The sequence below is a fragment of the Microtus oregoni genome, unplaced genomic scaffold, assembly GCF_018167655.1.
Source record: "Microtus oregoni isolate MIOR12 unplaced genomic scaffold, Mior012 000024F_ref0000369, whole genome shotgun sequence".
Classification (NCBI taxonomy): domain Eukaryota; kingdom Metazoa; phylum Chordata; class Mammalia; order Rodentia; family Cricetidae; genus Microtus; species Microtus oregoni.
This window is the reverse complement of record NW_024543083.1, coordinates 4,378,490-4,396,272: the sequence shown is the minus strand read 5'-3', so window position 1 is coordinate 4,396,272 and position 17,783 is coordinate 4,378,490. Positions and strand designations below refer to the sequence as shown.

Below are 17,783 nucleotides of genomic sequence, written 5' to 3'. Positions count from 1 at the left end.
TCGCTGTTTGGGAGGCAGAGGCAGGAGGATTGCTTTTGTTCAGGAGCTTGAGTACTATAGGGAGACCGCATCTCCACGGTGTTGGTGATAACTAGAATGATAAAGCAAAGGAAGAGTGGAGATAGAGAGGGTTTTCAGAAAGGTTTTATTGGGAGAGCTCCATAGAAGCGATAACTAACAGAAAATGCCAATGCGGTGAAGCTATAATGCGTCATGACCACACGACTACCAGTGAAGGAAGACAAAGAACAAAGACTAAGGTTGTTGAACATTTAAGTGTTTTTCAGTCACTTGGGATTCCTTTATTGAGAACTCTCTATTTAGTTCTGTACTCCACTTATTTATTTATTTATTTGGTTTTTTGAGACAGGGTTTCTTCGTGGCTTTGGAGCCTGTCCTGGAACTAGCTTGTAGACCAGGCTGGCCTTGAACTCACAGAGATCCGCTTGCCTCTGCCTCCTGAGTGCTGGGATTAAAAGCGTGTACCACAATCGCCAAGCCTGTACTCCATTTTAAACTGGGTTATATGTTTCCTTGATATCCAGGTTTTTAATTATATTGACTATCTCATGTGTAACTGGTAAAATTCCCCCCTGTTCTATAGCCTGCCACTTTTTCCAAATGTTTGTGCCCTTTGCCATACAGACGTTTTCAGTTTCATGAGGTTCCATTTATTAATCGTTTTTCTAAGTGCCTGTGCTGGACCCAAATTTTTGTGATCCACAGCCATGGTCTGTCCTCAGGCCTAAAAATCAGACTGCAGCTCCCTGCCACATGGGATGATGATGATGATGGTGATTTTGGTTTTTGGAGACATGGTTTCTTTTTGTAGCCCTGGCTGTCCTGGAACTGGCTCTGTAGACCAGGCTGACCTTGAACTCACAGAGTTTCACTGCCTCTGCCTCCCAAGTGCTGGGATTAAAGGTGTGCACCACCACTGCCCTGTGATGTGAAATTTCTTAACACGGCTGCTTACTTGAACCAGTTAATGATGAGACTCTCATTCCTGACCTCAGCGTTGGTAAAATTGCTTGCCATCAAATTTGGTGACCTGAGTTTGATTCCCAGGTGTCGTAATGGAGGGGAAGAATTGACTTCCCCAGGAAGTCCTTCCCCATCCCCCACTACACACACACACACACACACACACACACACACACATTGTGTGTTGGCATGCGTGTGTCCCATCTCAACCCCAACACAATAGATAAATGAATGTGATATTTTTAAAAAGATACAATAATGCCTGCTCCATTATTCTTTTTGCTTAGGATTGCCTGGACTATCTAGGGAATTTTGTGTTTCCGTATGAATTCTATGATTGGTTTTCTACTTTTTTGAAAACTTACATGGGGATTTTGATTTAGACTGTATTAGATCCATAAATTGCTTTTGGTAGGATAGTCATTTTTTTCTAATATTCTACTAGTCCTTGAGCTTGGGGGGTTTCTCCATCATTTAGTTTCTTTCTGGATCTCTTTCCTTAGTTGTAAAGTTTTCGTCATAGAGGTTCCTCATCTCCTTGGTGAGATCTGCTGTGTGCCTATTGTTACTGGAGCTATTGTGAATGGGAGAGCTTCCTTCATTTCCTCTCAGCATCTTTGTCATTGGTTTATAGACAGTCTATTGAGTTTTGTGTGCTGATTTTGTACTCTGCTAATTTGCTGGATGTGTTATTTAGTTCCAGGGGATTCTGTGTAGTCTCTAGGGTCTCCTGCATAGAACAGAATCATCTACACATAGAGATAGCTTGACTTATTTTCCTACTTGTGTCCTGATTATTTCTTTCTTTTATATTGTGCTCTAGCTAAGATTTTGAGCCTATATTGAACAGGAGTAGAGACATTGAGCATGTCTGTCTTGTTTGGGTTTGTTTGTTTGTTTATTTATTTATTTATTGAGACAGGGTTTCCCTTTGTAGCTTTGGTGCCTGTCCTGAAACTAGCTCTTGGAGACCAGGCTGGCCTCGAACTCACAGAGATCTGCCTGCCTCTGCCTCCTGACTGCTGAGATTAAGGGTATGTGCCACCTCTGCCCAGACATCTCTGTCTTATTTCTGATTTCAATGGGATTGCTTTGAATTGTTCTACACATAGGATGATGTTGACTATAGGATTGTCATATAGCCTTTATGAGGTTGAGGTATATTCTCTCTTGTTCTATTATCTCTAGAATTTTTATCATTAAGACATACTGGGTTTTCTCATGAGATGATTATTTGATTTTTGTCTTTCATTCCATTTATATGAACATATACCCTTATCAGCTTGCAGATGTTGACCAATCTCTGCATCTAAGATAAAGTCAAGTTGGTCATGATGAATTATATTTATATTGTTTATCTGAATTTGTTTGGCTAGTATTTTGTTGACAACTTTTGCATCTTTGTTCATTAAGGATATTGGACTGTAGTTTTCTCTTGTATCATTGTTTGGTTTTGGTATTGACTTCATAAATGGTGTTTGGAAGTGTTCTATTTATATTTTGTGGAACAATCTGTGAAGCATTAGTTGTAGTTCTTTTTCAAAGATATGATAGAATTTTGCTGTGAATCCATCTTGACCTTGGCTTTTTAAAGTCGGGGCAAACAGGAACCCTCATTCACTGTTGATGAGAGTATAAACTGTTGGGAATATATGTCCAGGTGTGTGCCTTTTGTCTAGTCACATAGTTGCATTTTTTTAACTCTGTGAAGCTGTGATACTTTGCCTGTCTATGATCTAATAAACACCTGATGATCTCATAAAGATCTGTACGGCCAATAACAAGTCAGGACAAAGGATGGACAGGGCTAAATAGACAGAAATCTGGGAGAAGAAGGATAGTGGTCAGAGAAGGGGGAGTACATCAGGAGCCAGCCATCCAGCTGCACAGCAATTCACGGAATAAGAGTAAGATTTACAGAAGTAAGAGAATGGGAAAGCCCAGAGGCAAAAGGCAGATGGGAAAACATAAGTTAAGGAAAGCTGGCAAGAAACAAGCCAAGCTAAGACTAGACATTTATAGCTAAGAATAAGCCTAGCTATTGGCTGTTAGCTTTTTATTAAACCAATCTGAGTGACACATCTTCACAGTGTACAAAAAGATTATTCCACAACATATGGAACCCTGCATCACATCAGAAACTAGGGGGTTAGTTAGTAGGACACAGCTGCCATGAAGAGAAATGGGGATCTAATTGGCAAGTGGGGGGATGGCAGGTTTTGAGGTTACAAAGGATGCACACAGTTCCCAGTTAACCCTCTCTGCTTCCTGCTGTGACTCAGGATGTGAGCCCTCAGCTCTCAGCTGCTGCTCCAGCCACAGACCGATGTCTGCTGCTTCTGTCCACCATCGTAGGCCCTAAACCCTGTGGAACCATGAGCCCCAAATAAATTCTTTCTTTTATAAGTTGCCTTGGCCATGATGTTTTTTCACATTGGTAGAAAAGTAACTAGAACAGCAACCCTGGGAGACTCGCTTAGCCTCTTTATTAGCTTCATTTCTCACCAGCCAAATGGGAACAAAGAAAAACTTCTTCAAAGAGTTGATATGAATGATATGATCTTCATGACACATTTAACAGAATTGCTGCGTACATAGTTAATATTGTCTGTAATTGTTACTGCTAGTCTGAGAATGGGAAGCCAAATGGGATCCCTGGTCACATGTTTAAAGTGTACCTTGCCACTTTTCTTGCTGTTCAAACCTTGCAGAGCAATGCCTAAGCGTATCAAAAATGTTGTGTTTAAGTACTGTGGAGCAGATGGGGAGGTTCTTGGGAGTTGGGTTGCGGCTTCACGCATGCTAGACCTGTTTCCCCCAATAGCTTTTGGGGTGCCGGCCTTAGGGCTTATCTGTGCTTGTGAGGACACGATAAGGAAGAGGAGGGGATCTCCTTTGCTCTCTTGGGGGGGTCAGAGCAGAAGCAAGCTTGAGGGGTTGTTCACATCTCCCCGGGGCAGATCGGCACAACTGGACCCACCGCGGCTTCAATCTTGTCCTGTATTTTGCGACCCTGTATTTCCCTTTTGAATCACCATAATAAAGACTTTTATAAATTCTCTTTTCACACAGGATCTCACCAAGTTGCCTAGAGTACTGACTTGTAACTTGCTCTGTAGCCCAGGCAGGCCTCTTTGACCAATCATTCCTTTTGCCAGTAGCTTCCTGAGTCTCTGGGGCTATATATCTGTACGGCCACACCACGGCCCAGCTGTTAAATTCCTTTGCGATAATTAACTCGCTCACTTTAAGCCTTATTTTCCAGGACTGTAAAAACCAATCAACCAGCAAACACAATCCCTCAAATCCAGTTTAGTCTTTGAATAACTAAATGCACAAATCCCTGTGGTGTGTGGCTTCTGCACCGGAGTTCACAGCACTGGGCCTTTTAATTCAGTATTCTAGAACCGGTTGGCTGACGTTCATTGGGTGTTTTCTGACAGCTTGGGCACTGTGGGTGACACCTGAAGCTGCCTCAGTCTGAACGGGCCACCTCTTCTGAGCTGCAGAAACCACATCTGTGAGAAACAGTGTGCTCATCTTTTCCAAGGAGAAATAGCAAATGTTCTAGCATGAGAGGCCTCGCATATATATATATATATATATATATATATATATATATATATATATCTTGCTTGTATTTTTGACTTTTGTATTAGTGACTCTGACTACTGGGCTTCTATTTAGTGAGACTTGTTAGGACATTATTATTGGGAATGAAAAGAATAATGTTTACATTTTTTTTCCTCACCTTTAAGAAGTACCTTAGCCTGTCCTTCTGGATTGGTGACGTGGAAGGATTCCCGTGACAGGACTGGAGGGACATTGCTTTGAAGCTCAGGTATACCGCTTGAAGCCAAGTGGGAAAATGCAGGAGGTGGAACAAAGATGTTATCAAGAGCTTCATCTTTAAGTCAAGTGACTTAAAGAATCTCTCTAGAGTTAGCACAGAGAAATCTTAGATGAGGAGCCTGGATTCACTTAAAGTACTGCGGAAGCCTGTCTGGCAGCCTTCACCTAGCCGTGGAGTGGTTTTTGAAATAGCAGGGCTAAGAGTCCTCTTCAATTGACAGTTTGCTCTTCTGTCCTTGATCTCTCGCTTTGAAAGCATCCTCCAACAGAGTCTTTTTGAGGCACTCTTCAGGAGCGTATGAGCTGAAAGATAAAGGAGGAAAAGCATGTTTTTGTAACCCCAGTCCAAAATGATAGAGATTCTAAAATTCCAAGGAAAAGCTCCTATTTTTCATAATACATGAATTTCTATCTTAGCATAAGCATTATATTATATATGTATATTATCAATTAAACATTATACATTCTGCATTGTTCGATTCAGTGAAAATAGGCTGCAAGTCTTAAATGTGTCTGAACTTTGAGAGTATAACCTCTTTCCATCTTGTCTTCAGAAAACTTAAGATTCTGAAGGAGCAAACAGAATGAGCAAACAACACTGGCATGCTGGATGAGAAAAGGAACAGGACACGGACTAAGGAGTGGTGGGAAGGCTGTTTCGAACAGGGCGTCAAATAAAGCCTCTCTTAGGAGTCAAATACAATATTGAAGTGGAAAGTGACCCCTGAAAATCTCGGGGAAGACCTTCTCTAGATTTTAGTGGTGAAGATCCTACAGAGGTAATAAAGTCAGAGAAATAGCCTGATCCAGGTAATTCATGGCCTTACACGTTGCTATCCTCCATATGAATGTATGCATGTATATATATACATACATATACTGCTTTTTTAAAACCTTTAATTGAAAAAAACATTTTCATACAATATATCTGATCACACTTTCTCATCCCCTAAACTTTTCAGATCCTTCCCACCTCCCACCAGCCAAATTAATGCATGCCCTTTCTCTCTCTCTCTCTCGTTAAAGAACAATGAAACATATGTAAACTACCACCCAAAAACACAAAAAATGAAACCCAAAATACATAACCAAAAGATCAACAAGATAAATTAATTTTCTTTATGTTGGCCAACTACTGCTAGGCATGGGGCCTACCCTGAAGTTTGGCGAATATACCTAGTGAGACTCCACTGGAGGAAACACCATTGGAAGAGTGTTCGATTCAGTGTCTTTAAGTATACTACACACATTGTTGAATAACAATCACCACCATACGTCAATCTCCAGGTTTTCTCGTCACTTCAAAGTGACATTGTCTGGGGGGCTGGAGAGATGGCTCAGTGGTTGGGAGCATTGCCTGCTCTTCCGGGGGTCCTGAGTTCAGTTCCCGGCAACCACATGGTGGCTCACAGCCATCTGTGAAGAGGTCTGGCGCCCTCGTCTGGCCTTCAGGGATACAGACAGAATATTGTATACATAATAAATAAATTTTAAAAAAAAAGTGACATTGTCTGTTAAACAAAATATCCCTAGTCCCCTCTGAAATCCACACACCAGAAATTTTATTTTATGTTCCTATGACTTTTTTTTAAAAAAGACTTATATACTATTTTTTATTTTATTTTATAGCATGTATTGAAATCTCATTTCCTTTAAAATCTGAATAATTGGGCTGGAGAGAAAGCTTGGTTGTTAAAGGCTAAGACTTAGAACCAAAACTTCAAATAATAGCTGGGCATGATGGGATCACCTACAATCTCAGGACTTTAAGACTGAGGCAGGAAGATTGCCATAGTTTAAGGCCCTCTTGGGAAGCACAGTGAGTTCAAGGCCAGCCTGGGCTACAAGGTGGAGACAGCGTAGTATTCCATTATATGTGATTACCATGTACTGTTCTGTTCATCTGTTTATCTGTTTTGATATTTGTTTTTTTTTATTAAAAATAGATATTTTCATCTAACGTATTCTGATTATGGTTTGCTGTCCCCCAACTCCTTCCAGATCCTCCCCACTTCCCCACCCACCAAATCCACAATTCTCTCACTAGAATAGAAAACAGATATCTAAAATAGTAATATTAAAATAGTAATAATAAAATAAAAACAAACAAACCAGGACAGGACAAAACAAATAAACGGGAAAAAAAAAAAGCCCAAAGAAAAATCACAAGAAACACATACGGACTCTGAGACACACATATTTGCACACACAGAAAATCTATAAAAGTAAAATAGGAAATGATAATATAGAGACAAAAGGTTTGTAAGGTTAAAAACAAAATGCCCGGCTGGGGGTGATGGCACAGGCCTTTAATCCCAGCACTTGAGAGGCAGAGGCAGGAGGATCTCTGTGAGTCTGAGGACAGCCTGGTCTACAGAATGAGTTCTAGGGCAGACAGGGCTAGACAGAGAAACCCTGTCTTGAAACAAACAAAACAAAACAAAACAAAAACCCCAAACCACAACAAAGCATTGTAAGATAAAACCTGCCAAAATTCTACTGAGTTCAGTTTATTTTGGGCATCTACTGCCAACCCTGGGCAGCAGTCTGTGGTTTGTGTGCCCAATAAGAGTCTGTTGGAGAAAACTAACTTTTCCTTTGCGAGTGGTTAATCTTCTGGGTTAGGAGTGGGGACTTGTGTTCACGTCCAGTCTCAGCACTGGGACCCCATCTGGCTTATACCCATAGGCCCTCATGTTGGCTTCATTTCTTCTGTGGTAAAAGGCTCAGTGCCATTGGAGAAAAGCTGTGGCAGAGAGAGCTGCTATAAAGACAATAGTCAGGATGGACTGTTTTTCTCCGTGTATCCCCGACTGTCCTGGAACTCACTCTGTAGACCAGACTGGCCTCAAACTAAAAGATCTGCCTAATTGTGCCTTCAGAGTGAGTGCTGGGATTAAAGCCGTGCCCTTCGGCAGCCCAGTGCTCCTTTCAGCCCTTTACATCCCAGCTGGGTGCGTTTTTTCACCGTGTGAGACTAAAAAACATGGTGAGCACACTGTGCAGCCTCTTGATTTTAAATTTACTCTATCTGACAAAAACTGGATCCTTCCTTCCTTCCTCCCTTCCTCCCTTCCTCCCTTCCTTTTTCAAATAAAACTCTCTGGATTTGAGGTTGATTACCTCGGGCATGTTAGGGTGTTGTGAAGTAGGGAGACATGTTTCTGACCGAAAGCACCTGCCATGCGCTGCACTGGGCTTGTAGCGTCTTAACGAAGAATCTCCAGCCTCACCTCTTTCTCAGGCAGGACATCCTCGAGAAGAGTCCAGTTTTGCTTTTCTGGCCTAGTGGTGCGCGCCCTTAATCCCAGCACTGGACAGGAGTATTAGAGGAGACAGTTCTCACTCACAGCCCCATTCTGAAACTCCTGGAGGCGGGATCGCCATTTTGGACTGAGGTACGAGCCAGTGGCTGGCTGTTTTGCTTTCTGACCTTCAGATTGAACCCCAGTTTCTATCTCTGGGTTTTTATTAATCAAGCTTCAGTCCAGACTTATTTTACAGTTTTATAAATTTTGATACTTCCTTTTTATTTCTTCGAAGTTTCGTCTGTAGAGTCCCCGCCCCCATCCAGGATGTAGCTATACCATTGGGCAAGGTTACCTACCCATCTAAGGGTATAGAAAGCTCAGTGTGTGTGCTTCGTATGTGGACAGTGGCTACAGCAGAGAGTTTACCTCATATTTAATAACGACACAACGCATCATGAAGATTCTACAGCTTTTTACAACAATTTTCTTTCTTTTTGTTCTAGTTGGCTTTCTGTTGTTGGGATAAAACACCATGGCCAAAAACAACTTGGGGAGTAAAGGATTATTTCAGTTTACAGCTTATAGTCCATTGTGAGGGGAAGAGAGGGCAGGACTTTGAGATAGGAGCTGAAGCAAAGGCTATGAAGGAATACTGCTTACTGGCTTGCTCTCTGGCTCGGATTCAGCTACCTTTCTTATAGATCCCAGGACTTTCCCAGGGGTGGCACCTCCCACAGTGGACTGGGCTCTTCCACGTGAATCATTAATCAAGAAAATGCATTGTCCCCATCCCATACATCCATGCTTGCTTACAGGCCAATATAGTGGAGGCATCTTTTCTGTTAAGGTTTCTCCTGCTGATTGACTCTAGTTTGTGCCAAGTTGACAAAAGGAACAAACACTCCCAACCAGTACTGATGGGGACTCCTGCATAACCGAGGCGTCTTCCTGGCCCCTGGATTAGGCACAAACCACATCCAAACACCTGTTTGCACAGAGAGATCCTTTATTCATCGGGGAAGAAAAGTTAAAGAGGCTGTTTCTGACTCAGGCACCTTTCTCAGCCTTTGGGCACCACATTGTCGCAAGGCCAGTGCCACAGTGGTCTTGTCAACAACAACAACAACACAGACTACTTTAAACTGGGCATTGTATGTCTTTAATCCGGCACCAGGAGGCAGAGGCCAGCCTGGTCTACTGGGTGAGTTTGAGTTCCAGGCCAGCCTGGTCTACAGAGGGATTTCCAGGACAGCCAGGAGAAACTTTGTCTCCAAAAGCAAAAAACAAACAGAAAAATTCAGATGCTGTTTTTTTTTTTTTTTTTTTTTTTTCAATTAGTCTTGCTGTGTAACATACCTGTTAGGATCTGAATGCTTAAGCTGATAGTTTGAAGTGGGCGCCCCTACCTTTTCATAAGGGGTCAAATTTCATTAGTCACCAAGGTGTCCCAGCTCCCAACACCATGGGCACCAGGAATGTGCGGGCATCTAAAACACTGAGCCCATAGCAAACCCCTGCTGGGTGCTTTGGTTTAATTTAGTTGATAGTTGACTTTGTGTTTCTGTCCTCTGAGAGAGTGAGGGCAGTTTCCTGAGACTTTAAAAGTGTTAGGTTTCAAACCTAACACTTAAAGAGGCTGAGGTGCCTCTTTAACACATCAGAGAGGACCTGGCAGCAATGCTCTCCCGGCAATCCCTCAGTCCCTATCTGTTACTGGGCCCTCCTAAATGACTTACCCCACTACCTACGCTAAACTTCTCTAGCCCAGGACTGTCCTTCCCAATATAATTCAAACATTTGGGTGGCTGCTTTCTTTGTACCTTTGGGCTTCCGGGCTGCTGCACCTGGTTTCCCTCTTCCCGTGTCACTTCCCCTCCCCTCCCCATCTCCCTACTTGTCTCATGAGTCTTCCTTTCTTGAGAAGCTTTTTAAAAAGATATATAATTTATTTTTATTTTGTGTGCATTGGAGTTTTGCCTACATGTATGTGTGTGTGAGGTGTTGGATCCTGGAGTTAGAGATAGTTGTGAGCTGCCATGTGGATGCTGGGAATTGAACCCGGGTCCTCTAGAAGAGCAGCTCCAGGGGACTTTTATAGAGAACTTTCCAAACTTTTCAGGACGTGAGTGAGGGATTCTTGAGCCTTCGGTCCTGTGGTACGCGGGTGAGGGGGCGGTCCAAAGTTTTTTTGAAGTAGAGACCGGGAGTTTTTAAACAAAGCACCCATGAAATCGTGGATTCTGGATTCTGTAAACTAACTGCGGCGGGGTGATCCTGAAGCTGCGCCTGCCATTCCATTTTTCCGGGTCTTCGGGAGAGCTCTGGAGCCTAGATAGAAAATGAGGACTCTGGGGTGCACCGAGCGTCGTGCACCCCAGAGGCTGGTTGAAGTACGTTGATGGGGATTTGTTTTGATTCTCGGAAGCCTAAGGTGAGTCTTCTGGGCTGGCGGAGACTGGGCGCCTGCTGGTGCTAGCTGAAGGACACCGCTGCTCTGCGGAAGCGGAGTGTAAGAGAAAACAATTTTCTGGGCCCAGGCAAAGAGCCCATGTCTGTTGGGAGAGCCTAGAAACCGCTTTTCAAGTCAGAAACTGGGGTGCAAGCTGATCTGGCCTTTGAAAGCACCGGAGCCTTGGGTTCGGGGAGCAGGGAGGAGGAGCATGGTATCCTGAGGGTGTGATTTAGTGCTCTTCCTGGCGGGGCCGGGGCAGCAGCCCAGCTTCCTTTGCAAGAATCTTGTGCCCAGCGAGTAGCAGTTTTGCCTTTCCTGAGGTGGAAACTTTGTGCATTTAGTAATTCTTTGGAAGATTCTCTGCAGAAGCTGACTTTGATTATCTACACACAAGTTGTTTTTCAGGACTTTTGTACCCAGCTAGGGCGCTCAGTATGAGACTCATGTCGTATCATAAGATGCAGAACCTGTTCAGGACCTTAATGTTTTCAAATGTAGCTTCTTTTCTCTCAGATGAAGTGATGCACTCCGTACAAGCTTGGGCCAGAGATGTCATACCACAAACTCTAGTCTTGCATTTCTTTGGCCCATCATACTCTCAGATGGAGTTCCTTCAGGCAGGGCCTGGATTGATGTCTGACTTGAATAAACAGCTCAAGTGTTTGAACACTCGAGTTTCCATCCCCCAATACAGACAGCACCATAGTCTCTGTCTTATGCCTGTCCCTCAAATGCTTTCTGAGACTCTTGTAGTTCACAATCGCCTGAGGTGTCCATGAACACATCAAAGCGTATGCTGGTGGCCTGCCAGACTCTCCCAGCATCCCTCAGTCCCAACCTATTAGAGAATCCATCTGGCTAGAATACACTACCCCTACCCTAAACTTCTCCAGCCTGGGGACTGGTCTAGGCTACCCTCCTCCAGCCCCCTTTCCTCATATAACTCAGCCATTTGTCTATGGCAGCCCTCTTGGCCTCTTGGTCTCCTGTCTCTCCCCTCTCTCCTCCTCTCCCCACGTGGCTCAGCCTGCCAGTCACGTCCACTCTGGACTCTCAGATGTCCCTGCCTCTGACTATGCTTCCTCTTATCGACAGTAAACCTTCTCCTCCACCATACCCAGGAGCAGCGGTGTCCTTTTATTTCTTGTTTCCTGTGTCTCTTACGCTCATTCTGGATTCCAAGGTGGGAGAAAGCGATTTAGAGGCCAGCCCAGGCTATGGAGCCAGATGCTGTCTTAGAAAAGAAAAGAAAAAAAAAACAAAATAGAAATCCAGAACCCCTCTCTTGCCTCTAAGCCAAAGGCAGTGCATCAGATGACCAATAAGGTGTGTTAAAATTCGGAGATTGTAATAACTCATCTGCTTTCCTGCTAGATGGCAGTGTCTAATAGTGAATCAAAGACTCCATTGTTATTGTGTTATTGCTCACTTTGTATTCTTCAAGGACCAAAGTAAAGCAGTTCCCAAGTTTGCTCTTATAAACAACATTCACAGCCCCCCTCCTTAGGATTATATCTAGGAAATAGAGGAAAAGGTTATAATTTGGTCCATGTTACATGTATGTATAAATTTGGCATTGTACAAAAACCTTCCCAGCCTGTATTTAAGTGCTTTTATAGTTATGTAGAGTTGATTTTCCCAAGAAATGTCGCATTTCACTCAGCTCTCATCGTTTTACACCAAACACCCTCTCCCCCAGGCTCATGTCTGTACACTTGGTTCTCAGCTGATGATTCTGTTTTGAGAGGTTGTGGAGCCTTTAGGAGGCGTGGCCTCAGTGATGGAAGGAGGTGACTGTTATGCCCAGATCATGGAGTCTCCCCAAAACCAACTAGGAGACCGAACCCTGTATAAAAGCAAAGAGCATTGATTCAAGTTTGACCTTGGACTCTCCGTGTGTCCAACTATTGTCCTGATTGGAGAGCCCCAGCTCAGTTGGAGTTGGGTTTTTATAGTGGCAAAGATGGGGGTGAGGGATTTCTAAGATTCAGGACCCCTGATTGGCTGACATTTGTCTGGAGGTGTCCTGGTGAAAAGCAATGGGTATGTGTTGGCAGGTGACTCTATCTACAATGGTTGGGATTTCTTTTGGGTGGTCTGTTCCTCGGTGGTGCCTTTGTGGTCTCAGTTTATGGTCTTTATGGGAAACAGATATTGCCTCAGGGTAAACTACTGAGACTCAAGCCTCTATTGAGTTCGTCATGGCTGGGTCCTACAGCGCCTAGGGGTGGACTGTGACGGTTATATTAGCCACTGGTTCTGATTTGTGGGAACACTCACCACCTGATACTTCCATTACCACGGAGGGAGCTATTTGATCCACCATCCTTCTCCAGCAGGATGAACTGAAATCCTTTGAAATGGAACCCAAAGTAAGTCCTTCCTCCTGTAAGCTGCTGCTGCCAGGCTTTGTTTTCCTTACAGTGACAACACTTAGTGAATACAGGGAGCATTCCCGAAATGGGCTTTGGAAAAAGGAAACATTAAGCTTATTCTAATTGACATGCTTTCTAAATACTTTTTGAAAAAGCTTATGTAAAACCTTAGTTTTCAGAAAGAAATACTGAATTACTAAAAAGGATAACAGAGCTGGGCACGCCTTTAATCCCAGCATCCTGGAGGCCTAGGCACAGGGATCTGTGTGAGTTCGAGCCCAGCCTGGTCTACAGAGCAAGTTCCAGGACAACCAGAGCTACACTGAGAAACCCTGTCTCCAAAACAGAAACAAAACAAAACCACAAAAATAAAAGAAACAAAAAACAAAAAGGGAAATAAAAATAATTCCCATCATGTAGGTCAGTGGTAGATCATTTGCCTAATTAGTGTGTTTGAAGTCCTTAGTTCAGTCCATAGCCCCTCCCCACCCCCAGAAGTCTTGGGAAATGTCTAGAATGTCTACAACATTTCCCAAGAGGTACTGGTGTTCAAAGTTGGTTCAGCAGTACAGAAAAGGCAAGTTACATTCTGGGAGCAGCAGGAACACAGACCTCGAGGTGGAGACCAGGGAGTAAACTAGAGAAATAAAGTGGGTACACATCCATGTTATTTTTTCCATGTTAGGTATGAAGCACAGGGTCCTGTGTATGGTGGGCAGGTGATCTACCCCATACTGAGCCTCTTTTTAGAACCTTTGCAAAGGCATGCACAGACTTCAGTAAGATTTTCATTCTAGGACATTAATTTATACTTAGCCGAGTGCAGAATCCAAGGGGCTGGGGCTGGAAAGAGCACCAGTTTTGGGGCTTTGAGGGCAACCACCATCGGGATAAATAAGGGGTCTTGATGTGGTGTAGTTGAAAGGAGGCAGTAAAAAGTGCTTGAAAATAAGACACATTCCTGCCAGCCTACCATGACATTTCTTTCTAAGGACGGCCACACTTTAAGGGGTGTACTAGAGATTTTTGTTCATTTGTTTTGCTTTCAAGACAGGTGCTCTTAGTGGCTGCAGCTGAGCACTTGTATCCTGTGAGAACCGCAAGAGCAGGCCAGTAGAGATACCCGAATACCAACGAGACGGGCAACCCTGGGTAGTGTACACCAGCCATGCATGGCTCAGCTCAGCTCTTAGAGTTAGGAGTTGGTTAGTTAGAGACCATTTTAGACATTACAGACCGCGGCCTATAAAAAGATACATTCCTCTGCCCAGGAAAAGAATATTACGGGGCATTGTCCTGAATGACTCAGGTTCACCCGGGAGGCAAAGATGAAACAGAAACACAGGGAGCCTCCTCCTCTTGGGGTGCCATTACACTGGAGCTTGAGGGCTTTCATGGTACTCTCTGTGGGTCCACCTGTCCTCACCAGCTGGAGGACTTAGGACTTGATGACACGCTCCTGGCTAATTCCTAGCATGGGTTAGATTGAGTGCTATTATTGTAAATGTACCCTAAGGCCTGGCAGGTTGCTGAGAGTGTAATTCAGCTACTAAAGGCTGCTCCTCGGTGGTGAATATTTAATCACAGCCAGGTTCCTGACACCTTCCTACACTCCTGGCTTCGGCAGGAAACTAACTTGAGGTTCTCTACATGCAAGGGAATTTGTACTCTTGAATTATTTGTTAGTAGTTGATATGACCGATTAAAAATTGCAAAAAGGCCCTCCAGTCATCCTGAGATCTTAGTTATACATATATCCCAAGCTAGTTTCAGAATCTTTACCTTCTGTTTTCCTTTACTCTCGACCTTCCTGTTTGTCCTAAAGCCGCCACTGTTTCTGCTGTCTCTTTCCTTTCTATTGATCTTGGAGTCAGGTGACCTGATTTAGACCCACTGCTAAAAGTATGATCCCAGACCAACTGCTTAAATTTAGTGAGGCTTAACTTTAGTTTTGTTATAACTGGAATTAATAATACCCACCTTGTTTTCCCAAGGTGGTTACAAGTAATATTAAACGAAGTTACCGATTTAAAACTCTTCAGAAAATGTTACAGTCTTAAATTGACTTTTAATGGTTTATATGATTGTGTATGTGATTGGCGTGGGGTGAATGCGGCGGCGTGTGCCAGCGGGTACCTGTGAAGGTCAGAAGATGGTTTTCTGGAAGTTGTTTCTGGTCTTCCACCACGAGTTCAGGGATCGAACATAGGTTGGCGGCTTTTCATGATAAATCATTTTACCCACTGAGCCATCTTGCTGGCTGAGGTGGTGTAGTTTTATTCTCATCTAAGGTGCTAATAGTTCACTACCTAATCTGTGTCATATTAATTATAGCTATAGTAAATTACTTTTGCACATACAATGAAAGTTTAATACCCTCTCTACCATGCAGGGGAAAGGATGAGGTTTATTACTTACAGTGAATCCAATGAGGATCAGAAATACTTAGTCACTTCCCCAAATTTATACAGTCTGAATGGCAGACCCGAACCTGGGATTCAAAGTGCTAGGTCCACATCTTATGTAGCTAATAGCTATTAATAGGTGCTGAATAGAATCCTGCAGGGCACTTCTGAGGTTCCTAGACCCTTGGCCCCATCAAATGACAACTGTTCTACACAGACTCATTTGTTCTCTGTGGTAGCATCATTTAGTGTGACTTTTATAGCATTAAGGTTCAAAACTAGGAAAGAATACAGAAATTTCAGAGCTAAAGTGGTTTCTGGTTGTAGTACTTGCCAGAGTTATGATTTTGTAAAAGACTAAGTTTTTGAGATTATAATATAATTACATGTGCACATAATTCATCATTATCCCCTTCCCCTTTATCCCTCAACCCCTCTCATAGATCCCCCTGCTCTCTCTCAAATTTATGGCCTTTTAAAAATTGTTATACATGTGTGTGCATAAATATATGTATGTATACACATACACATATATAAAGCCAACTCAATCTGTATAATATTACCAGCATGAATAGGGCTGACCACTTGGTACTGTATAATCAATTTGAGGACTCTTCCATGGGGAACACCATTTCTCCTGTTCCCAGAATTCCTTGCTTGCCTACTGTAATTCTTTGGGGTTGGGACCCTATGAGATTTCCCCTTCTATGCTAGCATGTATATTGGTACTGTCTTTGTTCAGGTCATGTTTAGGCAGCCATGTTGGTGAGACTTTTATCCCTCACATTTCTGAGAGACACAGTCTCACAGCCAACTTCCTGTTCTTATGGCTCTTAACAATCTATCCTAAATTTAGTAATCAGTCAATAGAGGGACTTGAGAAATGGCTCAGGAGTTAAGAGTTCTTGCTGTGGATTGGGTGGCCCAATCCAGTGGGTGGCCCACAGCCTTCCTATAACCCTAGCTCCAGTGTATCCAGTGTCTTCTATGTCCTTTGTTGGTTCATGCACACACACACACACACACACACACACACACACACACACACACACATGAGTTCACAAACAGACACAAGGACATCACACAAAAAACAAACCAAAATAAAACAGTCATGAGAGAGGAGCATGCTGTTAAGATACAGGCCGTCTCCTGATCTCTGTTCCAATATTATCTTTCTAGTTCATCTCCATTTCTGCATCCTGGAGACATGTGACTCAGACTTAGAATCCAGCCTTTGACATACAGTGTCCTCCAGTCCTGCTCCAGTTCTGCCCCCGTAGAACTTTGCCCAGGATGTTGGAGTTACGGCATATCAGGTAAAAGGCATTCATGGTTACCATCCTGTGCCTTTTAAGAGGTTTTGTTTTTCTCTCCTGAGAAGGTTGGGAAGGTAACTCAGTTAATACGCTGCTCACCTCAAATGCACAAGGTCCTGGGTTTTATTCCTAATACCCCATAAATCTGGGCATGTTAATGGACGCCTATAATCTCATCATTTAGGAGGTCGAATCGGGTGGGGAAGGGATCAGAGGTTAAGGCTGTCTTTGGCTACACCAGTGAGTTTGAGGCCAGCCTGGCTTCATGAGGATCTGTCTCAAAACACCAAAAAAAAAAAAAAAAAGCCAGTTCAGATTCATGAAAATCTTATTGAAATCTTATTGCCCACATCCATTGCTTTCTTGTACTTCCCACAAAAGACTCAGCAGATAACCCAGTAAGCAGAATCCCCCCCTGTGCTGGTTGGTTTCTTCAGTTCATCACTGTTTCATCTTTAACCAGAGCCTGAGCCTTCATTATTTTTTTCCTCCACCCTTTTCAGAAGTGGGCATGTGGTCTATTTCTTACTCCTTTGAGACCTGGTTAAGAAGTGACTTCATCTAAGTAACCCTGGAGTCTAGTCTTCTTCTTCTTCTTTTTTTTTTTTAAATTTTTTATTGAGAAAAAGAAAAAAAAGTTTCCGCCTCCTCCCAGCCTCCCATTTTCCTCCCCCTCCTCCCACCCTTCTCCCCCTCCCCCCACTCCTCTCCCCCTCCCTCTCCAGTCCAAAGAGCAGTCAGGGTTCCCTGCCCTGTGGAAAGTCCAAGGTCCTCCCCCCTCCGTCCATGTCTAGGAAGGTGAACATCCAAACTGGCTAGGCTCCCACAAAGCCAGAACATGAAGTAGGATCAAAACTCAGTGCCATTGTCCTTGGCTTCTCATTAGCCCTCATTGTTCGCCATGTTCAGAGAGTCCGGTTTTATCCCATGCTTTTTCAGTCCCAGTCCAGCTGGCCTTGGTGAGCTCCCAATAGATCAGCTCCACTGTCTCAGTGGGTGGGTGCACCCCTCTTGGTCCTGACTTCCTTGCTCATGTTCTCCCTCCTTCCGCTCCTCATTGGGACCTTGGGAGCTCAGTCTGGTGCTCCAGTGTGGGTCTCTGTCTCTATCTCCATCCATCACCAGATGAGGGTTCTATGGTGGTATGC

At 43.6% G+C, this 17,783-nt stretch overlaps 1 protein-coding gene across 6 annotated transcripts in view; it reads left to right on the top strand.

Moving 5' to 3' along the window:
• The first annotated feature begins 10,407 nt into the window (after window positions 1–10,407).
• Fut10 (fucosyltransferase 10) overlaps window positions 10,408–17,783 on the top strand; it is a 67,704-nt gene continuing 60,328 nt past the window's right edge. For 5 of the 6 annotated variants that reach the window (XR_005976296.1, XM_041673806.1, XM_041673805.1 and 2 more), the window contains exons 1-2: window positions 10,423–10,518; window positions 16,499–16,635. The gene's annotated coding sequence lies outside the window, so the exon portion shown is untranslated. Of the gene's footprint in view, window positions 10,519–16,498; window positions 16,636–17,783 lie in introns of all 6 variants that reach the window. The other variant, XM_041673803.1, reaches the window with a different exon arrangement.